The following is a 20,593-nucleotide window of genomic DNA, read 5'->3' on the forward strand; positions in this document are numbered from 1 at the left end:
TTTTTTCCTGAAAAAAACCCAAACAAACAAAACAAAAAATAAAATGCATATATTTGTAATCCCTTTCTGTGCAGGTGAAACAATATCAATTAGAAGCTGAAGGATCTTGACCACAGAATATGATCTGAAGAACTAATTTTTAAATCAATTGAATATTTGCAACATTTTGATTTGGGTCATTTTGTTTTTCTTGTGCAGTATTCAGCCAAGTCAGTTGACCATTAGACTGTTCCCTCAGGTACAAATAAATTTCATGTAATGAAGGTTTTTCCTTATTGCTGAAAGCTTTAGTCTCTTTTATTTCCCCTCACACAGTATCCATGCTACTTTCTACAGTAAAATACCGTGACCCATTTGCACCCTTTTCTTAACCTAGGAGTGATTTTAGTGGCCTTTTGGTAGGTGACACTCTGATTTACTCCATCATTTCATCTGGATAGAGGTTTAAGAAGTACTGAGCCAAGACTGCAGTGTGAGATAAAAATTAGATAGTTCAAAATTAGATAATACTAACTAGAACTGACAGCCCTATGGTGAGATGAAGTTTGTTTCTGTGTGAAAAGACAACTTTAGTGTCATCTTCAGTCTCACCAAAATAAGGGCCAGATCCTCACCTGACTGCAATTTTTTCGCATTCTGTCAAGGTTCAGTGATTTGTATAATCTGGCACTGTGTAGCTGGTGATACACATTTTATTTACCTTTGCACGAGGCAAAAAAGGGGACACACTAGGATGAGAATCGGTCCCTCTAAAAGTGTGCTGCACCATGGTCATTGTGGGGATGATCTGCTTTGTAGTCTCCATTATGGCCAACTTATTTGAAAGGAAATTTTGCTTTGTGTTGTCACTTTAAACTTTTTTTTTTTTTTTTACAGCACAGACTTCAAAATGCTTCTTTGAAACAACTGAAGAGTGAACTTTAATTCATGTTTTTTAAACAAAGGTTATATGAGACTTACAGAAGCCTCACAAAAGAAAAATATCAGCAAGAATTGCACATTACGTTTAGTGTGCTACTGACTTTCAAATTTCTCTACAGGTATTATTTCCCATGAATAGGAACAAAGAGCAAAAACAGTTAAAAAAGCATATTCAAATGTGTGCATAAAAAGGCATGGTAAATGAATACTGTTTAGTTTGCTGACATAATTACTGGAATGTAATTTTTATGAGTCGTAGAAATCTTGGCATTTTCACTGAACCAGATAATTAGACTCTGAATAGAACAGGGTCAGAATAATTAATACATCAAAACTAGATGAACTTTTTCTAATTATTTTTATTTAATCTCTATTATAATTATTGTTATACTCTGCTGAGCATGATTGCCTCATGTTCATAGATTTGAATGCTGTCTTATAGTTGCATCCTGGGACTTTGTGGAATATTAACAAACCGTGGCCTGGAGAAATTAGAATGGTGTCGTTTCATGATGGAATTCTAAATTGGAATTTTTTATTTTCCTATGTAGTTGCACAAATTTTGCTTCACTATCATTAAAAAAATGAATTTTAAAAACAAAGTCTTTTAGTTTATTTATTTTTACTTTAAAGGGGAACTTCTTCTGGAGTTAAAAGCAAGCTCTTAATGTGTACCTTCCTCCCCCTCTCTTCTGACTCCTGCAATTTTTTTCAGAACTCATAATTTTTTCTTTTAATTAGATTTTTTTTCTGATTGCATAGTTTCTCTTCAAGCTTTTAAAACATCAAAGTTAAGACCAGACTCCACTGACTGAATTCAAACAATCACTCAGAAGCATGGAGAATAAGGAGTGCTTCTGTAGTCAATGTCGATGTAATTGAAGGCATGTGAGAGATTTTAGTCTGCATCATATTTTTTTCTTTCTTTGAAAAGTATAAACATTATATATAACGACAGCGACTGCCATCAGTAGGACTGATTCAACAAGTCCTCTGATGTCAGATCAGCTGGCCAGGACCTAGGAGTTGCTTTGATGGCTTGAAAATATGTCTATACTCTATTATTCAGTAGGTGCTACGTCTAAGCAACAGAACACATGTAGCTGGAACAGAGGCTACAATTATGAAGTCTTGCCCTTTGCTTTAGATGGCAATGGTTTATGAACGATGCAAAAAGCTGCATGTTCAGTTTTGGGTAATTCTGTTTGCTTACCAATTGTTTTTCTTTAATGCCTAATTTATGGGCCCCATTTGTGCACTGAGACTTGAACAGAGTCACTGCAGACTTGCATTGGCATAACTATAAACAGAAATAAGAGGTGTATTCACTTTTGGACCTAGAAATTCTTACTACAGTTGACTGTTGACAGGTTTCTTTGGAAAGATTAGGAGAAAAAAAGGTATCAGCCTTTGCTTTCTAATACCTTATGTTTTCTAATATCTTTTATCAACATGGACAGGAGGTGCTAACGAGAGGGAATGATCTGTAAGGTGGGTTTTTTCACTTCAGAAAGTCATTCCATAAATGCTGGTTTTAACTCAACCATATTAGATTGGATCTGCACATCAACTCTAATGAAATCTCTACCTCTTCTATCCCACATATGATCAACATGGGAGTAAAGACAATATATTTCCTCAGCTTTCTCTAGCTCAAGTTTTTTTCAAAGCAAAGCAACCTACTTTTTATCCCTCACCCACTCCTTGTCTCTAAACATAAATCCCAGCCCTTGTCAGATTACGGTACAAGTGCTATGAAAGAGCAGAGATACCTAAAAAGATAAGTGACCATCTTCCCTTTAAGGGATGCCCAAGATGACAACATTTTCTGTACCAAGAAGATCTGACTAATCTCTGTAGGATTTCATAACAGATAGTCAGCAGTCTGGGAAAAGAACCTGGCCTCATTTCCAGTGCAACCCTCATTCATTTAATGTCCTCCCTGGTACACCTCCAGCATACACAATCCAGCTCCCAGGAGAAAGAATGTGGATGGCTGGAACTGGAAAAGGGTTAATGAGCAGACAACGAGCCTAGACGGAGTTTCACGTTAATTATACAGTAGGTCAGACTCTGTATCCTTCTCCAGCAGAGCGTACTGGAAGAACACAGTATGATTTGCCACCATAACCTTACAGGTTAACTAGGCATATATAGTATATGTTAACCAAGCATATATAGTATGTTCTGTGATGTGTACCACACTGGAGTAGACTGGGTAAGCCTGAGGAACCATCTGCTAAGATCTTCCTCCTTAAATCACCTTAGGGGAATCATTGTAATCTACTTCTGGTTTCCTCGCAAATAAAAGAAAGTATTTCCCCATCTTTCAGGCTACTGTGTAACAATGGCAATGCTGAAGGCCCAGAGTTCACATAGATAGAATATAATCTACTAAAAATGGCACAGTCATGTGGGTACTGATGGAGACTTGTGAGTACAACACTGAACGGATCTCTCTCTAACTTATCATAAATGAGTATCTGACCTATATTATTTTGCTTATGTCTTAGGAAAACTGTGCTGTATTTCCAAACCTTCGATAGACCCAATCCTGAAAATTGTCATCTAGGTGGCTAATCTGCTGGAGTCAATTAGTTTATCACAAGTACGTCTTCCTCTGATGCTGGAGGCTGAGAAAAAGCTGCCTACAAAGTCTGTGCAATGGTCCTTCCTCTAACTGGAAAGAATTTTTCAGTCTCTTTCTCACATTGTTGCAAACAAGCTTTTCCTCAAATAAAGCTGCATTTTTAGCATTTTTGGGTGAACTAAAAAAAGGTACATTTAAACTTGCACAATTCTGCACGGCAATCTGTTTCCTTACAGCCTGCTCTAATGATTAAAGTTCTGCCCTGGGTCAGCTAATTTATGGTTGATATCAACGAAAGGTCAAGCATCCTGGGTGCGGGAGGAGGGAAGAGTGAGTGTGTGGAGGGAGGTGGGAGGAAGGAGGAAGGTTGCATTCAACTGCTGATGGAACTGAAGGAAAACATTTAAGAAAACTAGATTAACAGGAAAAGGATAAAAAAACCTCAAAGATTCCTGCAACTTAGAAATAGTAGAGGACAATGATACAGTCAAGTACAACTTTTGTCTATTTCTCATACACCTTTTCCATTCATTCCTCCCATCACCAAGCTTTTCCCCCTGTCTTCTTGCATCTCCTTTTATGTTCTTCTTGAGTTCTCATGCCCACTCTGTTTCCACACTGTTTCCCTTTTCCGTATGACTCAGCTGTAGATTTTGTGGAGCAGAAGAATTAAGACTAAATTGTGTAACAGTTAAAAGTCCGTAAAAGCCCTTTAGATGCTAAAGGTACACAGCTGAATCAGGGACCCACTGCTCTCCTTACAATAAAAGTGTAAGCTTTTATAGACTGCAGTTAGCAGTATGACATCTAAATACCCACCTTAGGATGAAGTGAACTGTACCCAAGAAATACCTATATCTCCCCATTGACAGTTAGGGGATTTAGATAACTTGTTCACATGCAGAAGTTTACAAGGCATTCCCCTAAAGTTAGACGATATGACTTCCCCAGTGAGTTAAGGAAGTTCTAAATTTTTTCCCAGTTTCCAATTGTGTATGCTTTCTGTCTGAGAGTGGGAGGTGAAAGTAGTGTGCAATTTTGCTCTCTGTGCCTGTTTCCACTTCAGAGATGAGCTCATTTCCATGATAGTGAAGTGTTTTATCTGCCGTTTCCAGCACAGTATCCTAGAATTTTCTCTGAGGCATCATTTTGAGCAAGGTCAGATACTTGGGCACATGTCCTCGAAGGTGCTGTCTCCTTGTCTTTCCCCCATGCATGAGAAAGGTGATTTCTGCTGATTTATAAAGATGGTGAATTACATCAGCTTTCCTTACCCTTTTTCCCACTGTCATCATACAGGTTAGCTCATGACTCCACTTCCTCAGCCCTGACTATTTCCCATTTCCACACAGGAAGCAAAACAACAGTGTCTGTGTCTGCAGCCCAGAGTTAGGTTCAGACCCCAAACATGAAGGAGTTGGGGAAGGAATCTCAGTTCTTCACAGTGGTATGTAGGTCAAAACAGAAATGAGTTTCCACCATGAAAAATATTTCCGTAGTACTCTGTACAGTTTTGAGCCTCCAAATCAAGCAAGACATTGATACGTTGGAGCAAGTTCAGCAGAGGGGCGTCAGGATGGTGGGAAGCTGGAGCACCTGCCCTGTGAGTACATGCTAAGGGAGCTGGTCGTGTTCACCCTGGAGAAGAGATGGCTTGGTGGGACCTGATGGGATCCTCTCAATATCAAAGAGAACCTTACTGAGAAGATGGAGTCAGGATCTTCATGGGAAAGTATAGTGGGTGGACAAGAGACAATGGTCATAAATTAAACCAGGATAGAAATGTATAAGGAAACTGGACATGAGGAAAATCTTTTCACTATGGGGATAATTAAGCATTGAAACAGGGTCACAGGGAGGGTTTGAAACTCTGTCCTTGGAGGTTTTGAAGACCAGGGCAAAGCGCTGAGCAAACTGGTCTGACTCTGCTCTGAGCAAAAGACTGGACGAGGGCTTTTCTGAGGTCCCTTCTCACCTGAATGACTCTATAATCCTACAAATAAAAGACAGTTCTGGAGCTCTGCCATGAAGATTCTGAATCATTATTGTCTTAGCCTGGACCCATAAAAAATGAAAACTTTCTTAGCTAGGCACACATAGAGGAGACAATCTCCAATATAATGAGACAAAGCAACTTCTAATACCAACATAGTATCAGCGGTATCGAACCATTGCACTTTTTATGAAACATTCCAGTATGCTGTACTCTTCCTCTGTTGCAGCCAAAAAGCAACAGAAAACGGTGGGATTCACATCACTTAACCTTGGACATTGATCTTAGAGTCAGTGAGCGGACCTAAACGTTTATAAGTACAGTTCGTGTCTGTTAGTGGAGGTTCATAAAATAGGGCAGGTGAATCACACCACAGGCATGTCTACCTCTCTGCATTGACTATCTGTCACATTTAACAAGAAATGATGTTTTCTTCCCTGTCTTTGGAAACAGAAAATACATTTATTACAACTTTTAGATTTGCAAAAGTTCTCAGTAGATTTGTTCAAATTCATAGCTGATATTCTCCCTAATTAAAAGCAGAAGAGAAGAGCTAAAGCACCATCACAACAACAAAACAGCATGTATAATGTTCATATTTGATCTATTCTCTTTGAATGATTGCTACTTTGAGTGACCAATAACACCAAGCCTTTGGGATTAGAAATACAAAGATTTGAGCACCTTCTGTGACTAGACACAACTAAGACACCAGTAACAAATAAGCAATGCAAACCTTAGCTGTAAACATTGGATGCTGCGATTTGCAACAGTGGATGTTGATTGAGCTCCCAGCAGCAATACATGAAACAGGTGTAAGCATCCCTGTCCCTCTGCACTCGGAGTCTGCAGATCCGCTGCTTACCAGCTGCATGAACCCAGAAAACTGACAAATTACAGGTCTGTAAATCACAGAGATTGCATTGTTTTCCCAGTTGATCCAAAACTGAGCACATAGGTTTGCGAACGTATTACCTGGCACTGCATAGATCAGAAGAAAAATGAATAAGCCATTGAAAATCCTCATGCCTCCTGAATAGGACCTTTATGCACAATTGATGTATAACTGGTGAGGCCACTCTTTTAGACAACAAGAGAAGATTAAGAAAAAGGAAGGTGTTGGTAGTTTTCTTCTATATAGGCTATAGACCAAGTTCTTGAGTCCCTCTTGTTTTACTCATGTGAGATGAGCAGAAGAGGACACGGGCCAGTTCCTGTTGGTGGGAAGGCTGCTGCTGCTGACATAAACCAGCACAGTCAGATCCTTCATAGCGCATGTGGAAGATGAGGCATGGGAGGAGCTGGTGGTGACATGCCAGCTGTCCTCTCCTGCACTCTCACAATGTTAGAGCAGCCCCAAGGCCGTTCTACCTTACATACAGGATGAAAGTTTCCAAGGCCTAGCAACCTACAATCCATATCATGAGGGTCTCTGTCTACACTGTTAAGAGTACGAACATGGGAGAAAGCTGGGCAGTACTTATCCATTCTTTAAAAGATATTAAGTTTAATCTTGCTCTGGCAGACAGCAATGGAAAAGTTCTCAATAGCTTTTCTGGAAGAAAACCAGGTCCTCAATGCTGCAGTTCTTTTTACAGAAGATCACAGTGACTGGAGGAGTTAAAAGTGTTAGTGACAAATGTAACCATTGCCATCCAGTGGTACCATGGGCTACTGCATATGTATGAAAAAACCCTCCTTGCACCATATCACAGAAAACACATCTCACCCTGGTACAAGACTTCCACAGCACATAAGCTTCATCTCAAGGGTTTAAGAGAGCTGAAATATTGCTCGGGGCTTGAACTGGGCATCTGTGTAGGGCTGGATAGAAGATTTTGGCCTTTTCTCTTCTATGGAAACCCTAAGATATGGCAATCAAACTTGTTCCTTCTGCTCTCTTCTGCTGTAGAAATAAAATGTGTCTTTTATGCCTCAACTGCAATTGTATGCAAGAAATCCTACTTCTATCTTTAGGCTATTAGAAAAATAAGACCATGTAGTGAGTGCATATAATTGATCTGAACTTTTCTTTCAAGTGAACAGAAAGCTTGATAATTCCAATAATGAGTTCAAACAATCCCAATTTAATCATTTCCATACAAAGCTTTCTCCCTTTCCCGCCTCCTCTGCCACAGACAAAAGTGAAGTGATTAATATATTTTAGTGCTTTTATGAAGAATCCAAGTCCTTGCCCATTATTAAACAAATCTCCACTTAGGACAAGGGACATAAATAGAAACAGAGGGAAAAAAATTCTTTCCCATTGTAGGGGTAGAAAATGACCAATATGAAGTAAGGGGGAAGTAGCATATTATGTGACAATGAAACGTTATGACTAAAGGAGGAGGATGCTGGATACAACAGCTGACTGTGATGTGTTTCACATAGTGTAAGTGATCCCAGTCAAATTGTGAGCTGGAGGTTGCTACACGGAGAAAACGTTTGGTCATTAGTCATTAGCAGTTTGATTTCTCTCTTGCTTACTAGTTGTATGAGTATAAACCATCTATAAACCTGATTGACCACCATATTTCATGCCATTTTCCTATCATTATTATGCCAATACATCCTAAACAAAGCTGACACCACTGCAAAGTTGTAAAACAAGTGACACAAGATAGTGAATAAGGTTAATGCATCTCAATCAGGGATAAATTTGACCCTCTGGGCTATTTCATATTTATAAGATTTACAGTTGGCATCAGATTCACTGGTTCACTATACTTGCTTTGTAACAAGGAGGCAGAGCAGCTGTGAAACATCCAGATTGGTTAAGATGGAATTGTTTTGCTCATGAATTTGACCCTGGACACCATATGGACTGGGAAGCTCATTTGATTTTAGCAGCACTGCTGTCATAATGTTTTTTCAAATGATGCATCTTCAGAAGTCTAAGAGCAGCATTAACCTCCTAATCATGCGCTTTGAATGGCTGAGGTTTTTTCCATAGTATTTTATAGTACAGAAGGTAATCAAAATGTAAATTGTAACCAGGGTTCTGGTCCCATTTCTGATAAAGGTACCTAGCTTTGCAGTTGTCTGAGATCTCCTGTGTCATGAGCAAAAGAACCCGCATAAACATCTACAGAGGAAAGCTGAATCTCGTTAAAAACTGAAAATCTTCTTAAGGTGTCTCCATTTCTCTAGAGACTATTAGGGAATTTGGTGTAACACCTGCTAATTCAGGCACTCCAGATAACTGCCTAAAGTTAGGTGTGATTCTGGGTCTGAGGGTATGAGCTTATCATGATATAGAGAGACCTCTGCATCAACTCTGAGGGGAGAGAGCACATCCTACATGACAATATACCCCATGCCACCCTATGTTCTGGATATAATAAAGAACCAGGATGAGTATGTTGTTGGAGAAATATTGCCAGACCTTTATGATGGTTTTATAAACACTTATCTCTGTGAGAAATGATGGTAATTTAAATATTTTGGAAACATTTTAATTCTCAAATATTGCTGTTTTGAGAGGTTTGATTTTGATAGATATTCAGTCCACCCATTGCAGCATTCAAAGTCAGGTATGTTTGTTTGCTTTGGCTTGTTCTTGAGAAAAAATTAGACATTTAATGTCCCCCCAAAAGATATTAAACACTACTGAAGGAATGGGAAAAATTATTCTGGTGAATAGTAGAAAAACTGAGAACCTTTGAGTCCAATACCACCTCACCCATATTTACTGCGGTCAATAAGGCTTGTCCTCTGGCAAAATTTTACAGAAACCATAACAGAAGCTTGTTTGTACAGGACACAGAGCTTCCTTGAAAAAAGTGAGAGACTATAGGGTGTTCAACAGACTATCCCAAATATTGCTCTGTTTTCCATTCGGACCAGGTGCATCTTACCTTGATTTCCCTAATAAAAAGTTGCATGTACGCATCTGGCCCTACCAAAACAAAATGTTCTATGGCAATAATTTGCTTCCCTCTGGGCAAAGGGTGAGATCAAGAAAGAGTTACATGCAACACGTTAATTACACATACATTGCACAATTGGAAATGAAAGAAATTCAAGAAACGACACCGAAAACGAGAAAGAACCTAAATGTGTTCTATAGATCAACTGATAGAAAAGTAGATTTGGCTGATAAACTACAGGCTTTAAAAATACTGTGTCAATACTAGCTGCAACATGGTGAACCAAATATTTTGAATAACCTCTGGGATAGTTTCTCCTTATGACTAATAACATTACCAAAATTCCCTAGAGGAATTTAAACAAGACTATGTCCAATTAGGAGGATATAAGTATGATACATATTCTGTCACGTCTGCTAACATTGTGCTAGTTCAACTAGCCAATCAGTTTCAAATTGGATCGATGTAATGAAATCAATGTCAAACTTGTATCAGGGATGGGAGGAACAAACATGTCATTTTGCAAGAAATTATGTAAATATTTTAGCAGGTTATGCACATCCTACATTGATGCAGCACCCAGAGTTGTTTTTTGCCTTTTTTTTCCAGAAAAGACCATGAAGAAGTCTTGGTTTGTCCCCAGGTTTTATAATACTTCTTCAAAGAGTTTTTCATTAATGGCAGGTATGGGACATCTTCATTTGAATCATTTGTCAATCAGGCAGATATGATTAGTTTCCTGTAACTCACAACAGTGAGGACTGAGAATAGTGGAATTTAGTCATTTTCACTTTGAATACCCATGTATTTTGGTGCATAGAATGCATTTGTGTTTAAATTTTGCAATAATCATTTTTTGTCCTTCAAAAGAAAATGGAAGCATGAAACTCCATGCACCATAACTGTGATGAAAATAATCACACAGACAAATAAAGGAATGGATCTCAGCATAACTCTACTCCAATCTTGCTAATCTTTCTTACAAAATTCTTCACTTCTGTGAATCCTAGTTTGCAGAAGTACGCAAGTAGGTGGAAATTTTAATTTCCATTAAAACAAATAAAAAAATCACAAGTCTCTTACCCTTGTGGTTCTGGTTGCAAGTTTAAAAATATGTCACAGATAATATTATCCAGTATTAGCTGTGGATGACTTCAGATATGGTGAAGTTGGAAAAAATGTCAGTTTATTGCGAGAGAGTTACATTTGAATCAGCTGGAACATACAGTTGTAAAGAAGAAAAAAGGCATGTAAAATGAAACAAAAATGAGCATACAAGCTTGTGCCCAACTTCTGATCTGTAAGCCAATCTTAGGGTTTTTAGGATCTGATTTATATTTTTCCATATTGCTTTCTGCAATGCCTGACATTCTGACTATAAAACCTGTCTGAGGACAATGAAAAGTAAATAGACAGGGGAATGAACATGCATATTTTTGGCTTGGCTATATTCCTATTTGGAAATACTGCTGGGATATATGAAATGTCCCACATAAATGTTCTTGCATATTTTCAAGATGATTGTTTGACCTGAAGTATTTATACATATGTAGGCATGTATGAGTGTATATGTTGGATGGGATGTGTTGTGTGGATTTTATGGTACTAGACCAAGCATCAGGGGCTCTACTTTCTGCTTTGGATCCACCACAGATAATGACATTACTGGAGAAGCAATGTAACTCCTCTGTGCTCACATAAATTTATAAAATAGTAACATCCATTCTTCTGTCTTTATCATAAGCATTTACAGTGGACTATTTGTGTTGATATCTCCTTTATGGAAGTACACTCACAGTTTTCTAAAACGTGTAAAGAATGTTTGTTTCTTTAGTTAGAAGTAAACAAAGGAATGAAAAATTGTTCATTCATTTTTTTCCTCTTGAATTCTCCACTAGGAAGATAATGCAGAGCAGTAGGCCTGGGAACATCAACATGCTGCATTATGATTCTGCTGCTTCTAGTAATTGATATTTTGTGTTACATGTAGTGCACACTCTAGCCAAAGTTTTTCGTGACACGAGAGACTACTTAAAAAGCCACTGAGTCTGAACTTACATAGCAATTTCTGCCTGTGCAATGTTTCTTTCCAAGTCTTTGATCTCACCTTAGTTTTAAAGCATAATGTTAAAGAGTTCGTCTATAACCTTAATTCAGAAAGGTGGTCAAGCACTTGCTTAACTTAAATCTGCTGTTACCAGTACAGTTTTCCAGACAGGAGATGGAGACATATTAAGCAGGTTAATGAACTGATGCTTAAGGAATATATAAGCCACTGAAAACCTCAGGTTCATAGAAACAAAGATTTCAGAGTTAGAAAGGACCGTAGGATGATGCAACTCAACTTCCTCTAAGACAAAGACTATCATGTTTCATCTAGTTGCTCATGTACTGAACCCAGATGTTTGATCAACAAGTGCTTACTAAGGGGACAAATGACTACTACTGTTCTTTAAAGATCTGTATGATAGTCTCAAATATCTGATTTTTAACATCTTTTTATGCTGGGGAGAATTAATTGAAACTCTTGCCAAAAGTCAAGCTCATTTGTCACAGATTCTCCCACACTTGTCTATCAACAGTCTTACTGACTCATTTTCAAATTATCTGCCTCTTTTATGTATTATTTTTCTTTGTTTAGTTCTTCAATTCCCTCTACTACTTTTGGCCTTCTTTGGTAAAATTTTTATGACTCTTCACTTCTGTGTACTGACATTTCATTAATCCTTCCTCCCTTCACCACCCCCAGCCCACCCCCACCTCTATCTTTCATAGTCCCAATTTGCCACTTTATTTTCCTTGTGAAATCTGGGAACCAAAGGAAAAGAAGGAAAGCAGCACTAATGTGTGGGCTGCACATGGAACAGAAATCATTATCTTATTTTGAAAGCAAAGCTGTTGTAATGTGCTGTTTTGCCTGAGGAGAAGCTTAATCACCTCAGTACTTGTCCATTTTTGATTCTCCAGCCCAGTTTTGAAGAAGACCTACTGTGAATATAAGTATGAGCAACGGTTCTCAGAGAATTTGGACAATTAGAAATAACTTCACTAATGAAGCCACTGTAGTGTGGAAAACAGTGGTGTAAAACATTGGATAACATAACACAGGAAAGGGAGTGTACTGGGAGAAGGGTTTAAAAGCATATTGGAGAGTGAGGTGTACACTGCTCCTTGACTTGAAATGAAAAGAAACTGTGCCTCTTAATCCTCTAAGAGCCTTTGGAAACTTTGTCACCTTATCCTATTGAAATTCTAGTTTGAAAGGAAATTAGGCAGCTTTTCAAATTAAAATTTGGCTAGGATACTATTACTCATAAAACACAACTGCTGAAAAGGCTATATTCCTTGTTTATTTATCCAAATGGAACAGTCCTGTCAAAACCACAAGTTGATGTCCACAGTTCTTTCAACTCACTCCATTTGCTTTTTTACCAGTCCAAGCAGTAAGTGACTGTAGGAAGGGAAGAGATGAGTTGGAGGCACAGGGTTTCTACCTGCTCTTCCCAGTGTCTGTAAGGCTAGCTGCTTCCACCCTCACGTGGTAGGACGGGGTCCTGAAGGGACGCCTGATCTGAACCTGCTCTCCTGGGCAGCTGAATTCGAACCAGGATGCTACCAGCAACTTAAGCCAGGTCCTCACAAAAAAACCTCACCGCATATTGTTCGGAGATATGCTTTTCATTGCTGTTGTTTAGGTGTTTATCTGCCAGAAGGATCTGACTCTGATAAGCAGTACTGTGTGGCGATTTCGTAACTAATACTGGGGCTAACTGAGGACCCCAAAGCAGTGGAACCACATTTTCATGAAATACCACCAGAGGAACAGGTTAACTAGCCCAGGAACTAGCCACAGTGATGTAATCCTACTACTTGTAGGACCCAATCTGTGTTGTCACACCTGCTTCTTCACAAGTAATTTGGGTACCTTTAAAAACCTTGCATAGTGTAGTTACCTGAGAAGCCTGATGGTAGGAGACAGCACATTTAATTTTGGCCATCAGTATTCCTGAGGTCAACAAAGAAAACCAGAAACCTAGAAGAAACTGAACCCATCATAAAGTTGGTATTAAATATAAGTGGGAATTAGCCTCTTCTGGGAATAGCTATCTCTTCCTGTTGACTGTAGAGTGGCCTAGATGACTATCTGGGACCCGACAAGTATGTAGATAAGGTTAAGGGAAGTGAGTCCGTGTTCCAGGGTAGATGTTAAAGCAGCAAAATACTGGTTTTCCTTTCCTAGCTCATTGCACTTGCTGAGCCAATATAAGCCATTCCAGCAAAAAGTGAATTTTGCCAGTATAAGCAGTGTCCACATAAAGAAAGTTTTGTTAGTACAGCTATCCCTATAAAACTGTTAAGTGTAGATGAGACTTTATTTGTTTTACTTGGTTTTGCAGCCTTCTTTATGGATTTTACTTTTATTATAAACAAAGTGGAGATTTTGCCACAGTCTATGAATTTGCAATGAGTTGTTTTTAGTGGTATCAAGGCACGTAATCACCTTGACAACAGAAGCCAAATATACATGTTTAACAAACCAGCATGCAGCAAGTATTTCCTATATTAATCTCTCCAAATTCAGCAACTGGTTCATTTTCCCTAACTCCAACTTCTCTGTTTAGTTTGTTCTTGAGCTTTTGAGCTTATTATCTTTGCGTGTCCCCTACCTCTGAAGGGGAAGGAAGGTATTCAATCATGCCCCTTCAGTGCTTAATCACAACTTTAATATGGTTTCCTTCCTGGTTGGTCGTGGCACATATTGAATTAGGAAGCAATCCTGTCCCAGATCCACAAACATACTGCCAACCTTATTTCCTCCACTTAATGTAATCCAGTCTAGGCCTGGATAATTGAAGGCTTTTGTTACTCCCACCATGCCCTTTTCACATGCTTCTTATATGTACAGTATATAAGTAATTTCTTAGCCCAGTTGTTCTCTCAAAACAGGTGGTCTATATTATATTCCTTTGGGGTCTGACTCTGCTTTCATTTACCTCTTCATAAATCAGGAGTAGCTCTACCAAACTGAATGGTATTATGTCAGTGTAAAACTGATGTAAATGAAAGAAAATAATTTAACACTATTTCCCGCTACTGTTCTTTCTGCAGGAGGTGGACTCAAAAGGAACACCTCATATGTGGTATAGCCTTTATCCCGCTTTTGTGCTCATGTTGGGGCCCTTCATTTTATAAATGGTCTCTACTGCTGTGTGAACCAATTTTAAATGCCTGAAAGGTCCGTTCAGCAGTAGAAGGTGAGTCTGTCTTCTGAATGGAGTATGCCTATGGGATTCACGGGCCCTACTCCTACCTGCTGCATAGAAAAGTTGATGCACAGTCATATTTCTATTATTTAATATCTACAGTCCTTCCTCTGTCTATTTTTATGAAATGGAGAATATGATTGCTAGAGACAGAAAACTGTAGCACTTGAGCAAATGACTGAGCCTGACATTGATTTTAATGGGTCCAAGACTCAACTATCAACACTTATTACAGAACTATGAATCACCTCATTGAACCAGGTCCAGTCTTGTAGCCAGCCTCTTCACACTTTAATTTCCTGTACTAATCATAATCTGGGAGAGGGGATATTTGGTGATGTTTAAAAGAAGGGCAGAGATAAAAAAAAGTTACCCAGACTTTTCCTGTGTTCACTTTGGTTCCATTTTTCATTTTATCAGGTTGATCCATCCTTTCATTCAGCAATGAAAGTCCCATAGCAATCTTCACTGCAGTGTGGTAAAAGAAACAGAACTGAATAACATCTGGAACATTTTTTTCCCCATTGGCGATTACTCAGAACAGAATCAGAATACATTTTTCTAAAGTTTAGAGTGTGTGGATAACAAGGAAATTGTAAATGACAGATTCTAAACAGCATGATTTTCTTTTTTTTTGTTTTTTTTGATAAGTTAATTCAATCAGTATCAGGGTTGGGGTGGGGTAAAGGGAGACAGAGGTCAGTTCATTGGAAAAAACTCTTAGATTACTGTAAAAAGTGTTAGATTTGCCACCTAAGTTTTCTTTTTTTTCTTTTTCTTTTTGATTTGTGAACAAGTACAAAAGAACATTGTCATAAATGCCTCTTTTTTTCCAAAATTTATGGAGACTGTTGTTGTAAATGTAGTATTTCAGATTCAATGCAAGATTCTGTAACATCACTGCATCTCTCTGCCCAAAACTGACAGAGAATATCTTTCATTTTGAAGAGCTGTTACTGTTTAATATTTAGCAAATCACAGCTTCAAAACTGAAGTGCCCTTACTAAGAGAGCATTTAATCACCAAAACTGGAAAAAATAAGAAGAGACTGATAAAATTTTAATATCATGGTGTATCAGGACTAACTTTTGTTGATAACTTTTCATCAAACCCAGACTGGTGTTTTCTGTCCTCCAAATAAAATTTTTCATTCATGTCAGTGCTAAACAGCTCTGTGGTTCATGCCTCAGACCTGCCATCTAAACCTTCCCTTTCTCTGTTCTCCAGGAGATCCAATACTTTAAGTGTTCTTTTACCATCAACAGAACAAACCTACAAAATGTGGCACTGACCATCACATTCCTTAAAAAATATGGTGGCATCATCCTGCTGCTGCCATAAAACATCTCAGAAATTGAGATCATACCAAGAAGTGGTTACCTTAGTTTAAATAGACTGTTCATCTCAAAAATGATTTAACCTCCAGTCTACAGGTTTCATCAATTCAGCCTCCTTTTGAAGTGGTTCCCCTTTGTAGGAAATAATCGAGGAGATGCAGAGTGGTCAGGACACTTTTTTGAGGAGGTGGCATGAGTTCTGAGTCCTGCTCCAGCAGCCAGATATGCATTTTTTGTTAAGTAATTAGTGGGAAAAAAATGCATTTCCTTTTCTCTTTGAAGGAAATCTTGCACTTTTTTCCAACCATTTAACCAAGCCAAAATAGTCTATATGTGTGTATTTGAGCCCTCTTGGACAGAAGGAGGAACTGAACCAGAACCTCCCACAACGTGTGCATTTTCTCTAATTGCTTTCTTATTCTATGAAAAGGGGAGTGAATTTTGGAGCATAAACTATAACTGCATCTCAAAAGAAATGTGTGACCCCCACTCTGCCTTTGAAAGAAATGGTTTAAGCAGTAAAGTCCAACACGGGTTTTACGGCTATGACTCTGAACTGGAAGTAGGACACATTTGCTTTAGACATAATGTGGATATGTATACATTTCTACCTTAATTAGGTATAATGTCTTGAAATACTCTAGACTTCGCCAATATATAAGTATGCACATGTACAAACACATACTTTGTTTTTGAGACATAAAACTGTACACATAGATGGCCATTATAATATTTGACTATTCAGTCTCAATGCTGTTATCCTGCCCTCCAGAGCAAAACCCCATTACTGAACGGGTGCAACGATTAAAAATGAAGTCAGTATCTGCATCACTCACCTCCCTATTCTCACTTGCAACATGAAGGAGAATATTTTGTTTACCCACCACCATTACTCATAGCTAGGGAGAAACACCCTTGTGAGACCAGGAGGGCTGATTCCCATCTTGCCTGTCCCAGTTCAACACCATTTCAGACTGCGAGGACTGCACCTAGTCGAACTGGTATAAATGAGGCAAAAGTTGTCTTTGCCTGAGCTGGAGGAACCCAAGAGGACCCCCGTGGCAAACATCTGTGATGAACATAAATAGCAGCAGGGTTGTACGGCTCACCTAACTCTTTCAAGCCCTCCCAGTGGTGTGGCTTTTGTGGGTGAGATGTTCAGGTTTAGGCTCATGAGCACATTTGTTTCATCAGGGTATAAGTATGAAAACAAGGACATGAAAAGGAGTGGGCAAGGTGGCTGGGCGTGAGCCACACCAGAAGTCCAGGCAGGTTGCTGCCGCCCAGCACGTTGCTCTCTGCTTGGGTTAGGTTAACTAGTAAGCGAGGTGTGATGTGAGTCAGCCCCAGGACTTGTCCAAACAGTTCCAAAAGCCTGCGAGAAACATTTCTGAGATGGGACCGGCTCGCAGTGGGAGTGGGGGAGTTGGAAGGGAAGTGCATACATGGTACAAGCGGGTGGCAGTCACGCAAAACCGTAACTTCTCACCGGGCAGTGACCTTAGTATGTTTTCATGTTTATCTAAAAAGATAAAAGGTATGTGATTGCTCAGGAATGAAAACATGGGTAACATTCAAACAGAGGAAAGCAGAAACAGCAGTTTAAGAGGCAGGGAAATGTAAACCAGCACTGAGAAACGTTTGACTTTACCTTTTTTTGCTGTAGAGGTCATGGCTGCATTATATTGAAACAAATAGGAATGACCGAGCAGAAGGTTTTGATAATGTGGAGCAGAGCTCTTCTAGGGATACTTCTTACTGACAGAATTTGTAAGATCCCAAAGCTAACAATATAAATATGACCAAAGTGAACAGCTTCAGATTTTTCTAATTGCAAAGGAGGCATCGAGTTCAGGATTTCTCAAATGAAAGAGGCACCAACGAGAGCTCGAGTTTGTGAATGTGCCTTGTTTTTTGAATAAGGCCAATGGAATACCAGGTGTTTCTTGAGAATTTTCAGCTCTTTTGGCTTCTTTATAAACACCAGATAAAACCATGACGGTAAATACTTTCAGGCCAACAGAAAATAAATGAAATTAAGGTATAAAACTGTTAAGAGGGAGTGTTTTGTTTAAAAACATGAGGGCAGATTCTGAGTGGATGTAAATTAAAGTTGCTCCAGTGAAAAACAGCAATTTACATGAGGTGGATTGAGCCTGTGATGTTTCTGAGGTATTGCCTTTATACATATCTGATTTGATAAAACTGCTAGCAAAGCAGACTCCCTGTGTACAGACACAGACAGCACGCTGCTCAGACAAAGGTCCTGATTCTTATCTTACACCAGTTTCACACTGGTGCAATCCCATCGTTACCAGTCTTTTTGCTTGTGATCTGCTCTTGCAGTTCAGACTTGTGTCAGCCTTGGGCCCAAAGTTTCTCCATGAAAACTGGGAGAGAGAAAAATTGCAAAGAGGGGGAAAAAGGATCAATTTTTCATTTGACACCAAGTGAATCATTACTTCCTTCTGGGATGTAGCACCTTTCCCCACTGTTGGCTCCATTTCCCATAATGCCCTTGACCTCAGAGGTCACCTGTCATTGGAAGATGAAGCTCTGAATAAACAGAGAAGACCCTGTGGTGTCTCTTATCTCCCTGTTTTGCCTCAAATCTCCGGGCGGAGTTTTAAATTATTCATCCACTAGTGCTCTCTGCGAGTTACACGTCTCCGTCACCTACCCCCCTTTTGCTTGCCCATTTGTGAGTGAAGGCGGTATCCTTGGGAACCTTATCAGAGATCACAGATTCAGGCTCCAGAAATGACATAAAAGAGGAAATTGGCTGTATTAGCATAAGAGGAGTCAGCCTGGAGTTGAATACACACATCACCCAGAAGCACCACTGGCTTCTCTTATCAGTAACGTCTGATCACCAGTTCTTTATATACACACAGGCACACATGCACCACACACATGCACACACACACACACACACACACTCCCTCTCAACTCTAATTCCACCCAGCCCATTCCTTTGTTCCAGCTCATATGAGAGAACACATGAAATAAGGTTAGATGGCATGAGTTTCCTGAAGCGGTTTTCAACGCTCCCAAGTTCTCCTAGGTAAAATAGCAGAAAACAGCAAAAACAAAAAGTTATTTTTTTACAGAAATGATGATAATCCTGTAGTCTCCACTGGAGGGGAAAAAAAAAAGTCAGGATAAAGATTTCAGATAGGGAGGTTCTGTTATTAGTTCAAGTATGATTCCTAGACCAATCTCTCTGTTTATCTCTCTCTCTAGTGTCTCAACAATAACACACAACCAAGGCTTATGAGTTTTTTTCAGAATCTAAAAATCTCTATAACATAACTGGACAGGTTTTTGAAAATTAATACAATGAATAATTTTGAAATTTAGATGTGCAGATTTATGTAATTGGAACAAATTTTTTTCCCATGCTTCCTTTACATGGAGACATTATCTCTTATACTGCAGCTGTGGCAAGCACTGTATATTGTTTCTTCCCAATCAGAAAAGCTGCATTGGAAAGCAAAAGAAAACTGTTTTTTTATATTCTCCAAGGCATGGTGAATTTGAATTTTTAAATTCTGCCTTCCTTAGTTTGTTGGGACATTGCTGTGTGTATGGCTCCATATTTTGTTGTGTGTAACTTTAGTGATGTACATTATTCTTCCCAAAGTTGCTGTTGACAGGGTGGCATCTGCTGCCCCTGTTGCTATTGAATCTGGTAACTGGAGAAAAAAGATCAGAGGGAATTGATGCTACAGACAGTGGAAAACATGCCCTGTGAGATCAACTTTGCTCACATTTTAGGACCTTTTTTCTCCTTTCTATTGAGACCTGTGATTTTGTTAATATCCAAGTTTGGTAATTTCCATGCACGGTTTTACTCATAGCAGTATCACCGTATCTCTACAAAATAAGGCTCCTTTGTTCTCTGATAAATATTACCAACATCACACGGTAAGCATACATTGGCTTTACACAGTATAAGTGGTGGACTAAATTGTATGGCCCTTAGTTAAGCAGAGATTTAACTGAAATAAAGAATCCGTTTTTCTTAATTTTTAATGATGGAAGCAAAACAGAATCTTGTGGTTCTTAATTTTTCACTCAAAAATGCAAAAGAAAAGAAATAGCAGTTGTAATGGCTCCAATTCTCCTCTCAGCATTTTTTATATTGGAGTTGTTACTTGTGTACATATAATGAAAAAAAGATTTCTGTTGGCTTCATTCATGTTGCCATGGATAAAAGATAAGATGATGGTTCAATAATCCTTTTCCTATACTCAAATAGTGCCATGAATTTCTAGGAGTATCTGCATCATTTCTCCCTAGATCTGTGCAAAGTCCTCCTGATGTCCTTGCCAACCAGAGTAACAACTGTCAGTGCTTATAGGTCTTTGACAATGTTCAGTAGAAGGGATTATAGTTACATATAGAACCGACCTTAATTGGACTGTGAGTAGGAGGCATGATATATTTGTTTGTAACCATATGCAGGACTGATGCCAAATTATTCCATGAAATGACTCTGTGGATCTACTGAAGTTGTTGGCAAAACAGCCATTGACCTCAGAAAAGCCAGGCATACACCCTTAATATCTACCTCTCTGCTCTTGCAGTATTCATCAATGTAGGAGGTCATGGTAACA

This window comes from Gavia stellata, chromosome 4, assembly GCF_030936135.1.
Source record: "Gavia stellata isolate bGavSte3 chromosome 4, bGavSte3.hap2, whole genome shotgun sequence".
Taxonomy (NCBI): Eukaryota; Metazoa; Chordata; class Aves; order Gaviiformes; family Gaviidae; genus Gavia; species Gavia stellata.